Source organism: Mus pahari, chromosome X, assembly GCF_900095145.1.
Source record: "Mus pahari chromosome X, PAHARI_EIJ_v1.1, whole genome shotgun sequence".
Classification (NCBI taxonomy): Eukaryota; Metazoa; Chordata; class Mammalia; order Rodentia; family Muridae; genus Mus; species Mus pahari.
In genome coordinates, this window is record NC_034613.1 from 37,641,745 (window position 1) to 37,646,775 (window position 5,031).

Below are 5,031 nucleotides of genomic sequence, written 5' to 3' on the forward strand. Positions count from 1 at the left end.
AACTTGCTTCTTGGTCATGATGTTTGTGCAGGGATAGAAACCCTGACTAAGACAGGCTAATAGGCAAAAAAAATGTGAAATCATTTCTAATGGAATAAGTAACACAACAGGCATTTCAAAGTGACTCTATGCTTCTTTAGAAATATAATTGATAAACACGCTAAATTGAAAATGATTTTTGAACAACTGTTTAATCAGAAGCTGAAATAAAGGGCTCTACTATAGAACACCCTCAGGCAGTGAATCATAGGGCAAAAATGACTAGAGGCAGGAAAAGAAAACATTAGAAGAAATTGGACAACTCCAAAGTTAATAAACTGCAAATCAGGGAACAATATAGATAAGTTCTTATCCTCAAGTGGTTTAAGTCTATAAAATGTCTTGTGTGGTAAAATTATATGCTGATATTTGAGCAATGGTTTACATTTTACAATATACTGCATATATATATATATATATATATATATATATATATATATATAATTAAACATTTAATAAATTGTCATTGCACTATATTTACTGATCTTCAGTTAATATTTCTGTCATCTCAATGAAGATTTTGTTAAAGTAAACAGGTGTCACTTTTATTGTGTTATCTAGGGCAGTACAAACCAAATTGATAAGTCGTAAGCAAGATTCTGGTGCTTTGAGACAAATTATAAAATGTCCCTTATATTAAAATACCTTCACAGTTTATATCTGCTGCTTCTTCACAAATATGTCACTACAATTCAAACTACTGTATACATAAATATAATGACTATGAAGGGAATTACCTTTTCTAATATGTACTTCCTTTTTTTCTCTTGGATAATTCTTTTGGAAACATTTCCAGACATCTCTAGGACTAAGAAGAATGAGACAAAAGGAAAAATGGTAGCTGATAAAGGAAATAGTTTCTCATCTTTGTAGCAGCAATTTCAACTTCTCAGAAAAGATATTTGTTTTTAATTCCAAACTACTCAAGTGACTTTAGGTGTTTTTGCAATATCATAATAATCATAAAATGTAATCAAGTTTTCCTTTCATACCCTATTAGCACCATCTAAGAGAAAGAAATAAGTTTCATCTCAAGGTGTTATACAATCTGTACACAATTGTGAGTTCCTTCCAATATGTTACGACAGATGAGGCACAACACATCCAACTTCATTTTCAGGAAAATTGTTGTGAAATTAAACATGACAGAGGGAAAGGAAGAAAGAAAATAAAAGGCAGATAATTACCAAGGAGCTTTTAGATTTCTTTGTTTACAGAAAAATCAAGAGAAATAGAAAGCAGTTTTCATTGACTATGAAACTACAACTTGAATTGAAACATGTCCAAAGTAGCCATCCATTTTAAAACTTTATTCAGTGATTCTCACTTTAAATATATCACTTTTTCTCACTTGTGTATTAATTCATCAAAAGATGCACTAAAAACCTTCATAAATGATAATGAGTTTTAGTTTTCTTCCTTTCTACAGAGATAATATAGAATATAATATAGAAAAATACATGAATACCTGATATTATGATTATATATGTGTAATTGAAAAATCTTGATCCCACTCATGCTCTCATAGAACATGTTTTAACCTTCAAAAAACTAAATACTTTCCTCTAAACTCTGCTTAATTTTTCAATAACATTGATATGTTTGCCCACTCTTTTAAAACTCTACATGTGCCCGAAGAATAGTAGTATATCATTGATTGTCATTTCTGCACACAGTTCTCTTACTTTAACTCTGTATTTGTCTATCTTGTTTACATAGTCAGAATTTACACCATGAAGACAGTTTTGACTACTCCTTAATGTTGCGTCCAGTTATCTATTAAATTCTAATGTAATTCAAGATATTTTTCTTTCAACTATTATTTCTTCTCCTTAATCGCTAACATGCAATATTCCACATATAGTGTCCACAAAACTATCACATTATCTCAATAGATTTCTACATCATTTTATTATTATTTTATAGATCTTATATTTGAAAAGATTTTGAGAAGTAAAAAAAAAAAAAATAGAAGACTAAAGGCAATAAAAGTCCAAAGATAGGGGCTGAAGAGATGGATCACCACTTAAGAGATTGTATTATTACTATTTTTGCAAAAGACTGAAGTTTAGTTTCCAGCTTTATCATGTAAAGCAACTTACCTCTAGGCTGCACAAAGATTTATAGCTTTCTTTAGGGCACTCCAGGCAACTACACTCCCATGAATGTAGCCATACAGAGAAAACTACATAAACATGTAATTATTAATATACCAAAAAATAATAAAATGATAGGTAAAAAAATAATATTTAAAAATATTCCAAAGGCTCAAGATGATAAAAATCTCAATAATGCCTCTTTTATTCCATTTTTCCTTATCTCTTCCTGCAAAAACCAAGTTTATAAAGATATATTTTTCAGATGCATTTTTTTCTTTTCAGTAAATTTTGTATGTCTTTTGTCATGGTTTTTTTTTCTGTTTCATTTTAAGTTTGCATCAAGGTGATCACTAATAACCACACAACAGAGTCAACAGGTAAGTTGCCTTGAAATCTCTTTAAAAATAATCAAGACCTGTTCAGTTTGGGCAAGACAAATTCTAAGAACAAGGGCAAAACTTCTGCCACATTTTCCCAAAATATCACAACAATGCTTTGAGCAGCTGTATGCTCAGTAGATAGATATGCAGCAAGTACAAGGACATATGAAAAAATAAATAAATTTAAAAATCAGATGTCATGGGATGAAGGATGGGAAAGCAGAATAGAGAAAGGAATATGTGTAGAAATAATTAACTATAAGGACATTTTGAAAAAAGTTACTTTGAGACTGCTACTGTTGAAGCTTCTTAAAATATATACCTACACATATATAAGACATATTTAAGTAGAGTTACTCTATGATGAGATTAGAAATTCAAAGCCATCTTCCTTCTGAGCCCAGCGGAGAGGCTGTTAAGGGCTCCAGAGTGCTTTCCACTCCACAGGACCTCGGAATCATGGGTGAGTGGAATGCAACATCAGCTCCAAAGAATCATTGAGGGTCTTGTGCCATCAGGAACACGGACTGAGGAACCCTGCCCAATGAGAGGCTGGGATCCATTCAGGTCAGGGCCAGCCCCCCCCCCCTTGACCCCAGGACTCAGGAGGTGGATCAGAGCTCCAGACTGCTGGACACCTGCACTGCAAGAGGAGAGCTTGCCTGCAGAGAGTGCTCTTACCACTGGAACTCAGATGAGAGTTGGACTCCCAGGAGTTCTGACAGGCTAACAGAATCCCAGGAGGATCAAGCTCCAGCCAGAGACAGCTTGAACATTAACACCAGAGATTTCCAGATGACTAAAGGCAAATGTAAGAATCTTACTAACAGAAACCAATAACACTGGGCATCATCAGAACCCAGTACGCCCACCACAGCTAGTCCTAGATACCCCAACACACCTGAAAAGCAATACACGGATTTAAAATCATATCTCATGATGGTGGTAGAAGATTTTAAGAAGGGCATGAATAACTCAATTAAAGAAATACAGGAGAACACTGCTAAACAGGTAGAAGCTCTTAAAGAGGAAGCACAAAAATCCCTCAAGGAATTACAGGAGAACATTGCTAAGCAGGAGGAAACCCTTAAAGAAGAAACACAAAAATCCCTCAAGGAATTACAGGAGAACACTACTAAAATGGTAGAACTCCTTAAAAGAACTACAGGCAAACAATGCTAATCAGGTAGAAGAAACACAAAAATCCCTTAAAGAATTACAGGAAAACACAACCAAACAGGGGATGGAATTGAACAAAACCATTAAGGATCTGAAAATGGAAGTAGAAACAATAAAGAAAACACAAAGGGAGACAACTCTGGAGATAGAAACCCTAGGAAAGAAATCAGGAACCATAGATGTGAGCATCAGCAACAGAATACAAGAGATGTAAGAGAGACTCTTAGGTGCAGAAGATGTCATAGGGAACATGGACACAACAATCAAAGAAAATGCAAAATGCAAAAAGATCCTAATTTAAAACATCCAGAAAATACAGGACAAAATGGGAAGACCATACCTACTGATAAAAGGAATAGATGAAAATGAAGGGCCAGCAAATGTCTTCAATAAAATTATCGAAATTAAATTCCCATACCTAAAGAAAGAGATGCACGTGAACATACAAGAAGCCTACAAAACTCCAAATAGACTGGACCAGAAAAGAAACTCTTCCTGACACATAATAATCAAAACAACAGTTGCACTAAGTAAAGATAGAATATTAAGAGCAGTAAGGAAAAAAGGTCAAGTAACATATAAAGGCAGGCCTAATAGAATTACTCCAGACTTCTCACCAGAGACTATGAAATCCAGAAGATCCTGGACAGATGTTATAAAGACACTAAGAGAACACAAATGCCAGCCTAGGCTGCTATAACCAGCAAAGCTCTCAATTACCATAGATGGAGAAACCAAAGTATTCCATGACAAAATCAAATTCACACAATATCTTTTCACAAATCCAGACCTTCAAAGGATAATAAAGGGAAAACANCAACACAAAGATGGAAACTACACCCTAGAAAAAGCAAAAAAGTAATCCTTTAACAAAACTAAAAGAAGTCATTCACAAGAACATATTCCCAACTTTAACAACAAAAATAGTAGGAAACAAATAATTTTCTTTGATTTTCTTAACATCAATGGACTCAATTCCCCCAATAAAAAGACATAGACTAACAGACTGGCTACACAAACAGGACCCAACTTTTTCTTTTTATTTTATTTTTTTTTAACTAGATATTTTCTTTATTTACATTTCAAATACTATCCCGAAAGTTCCCTATACCTTCCCCCCACCCCTGCTCCCCTACCCACCCACTCCCACTTCTTGGCCCTGTCATTCCCCTGTGCTGGGTCATATAAAGTTTGTAAGACCAAGGGGCCTCTCTTCCCAATGATGACCAATTAGGCCATCTTCTGCGACATATGCAGCTAGAGACAAGAGCTCAGGGGGTACTGGTTAGTTCATATTGTTGTTGCACCTACAGGGTTGCATCACCTTCAGCTCC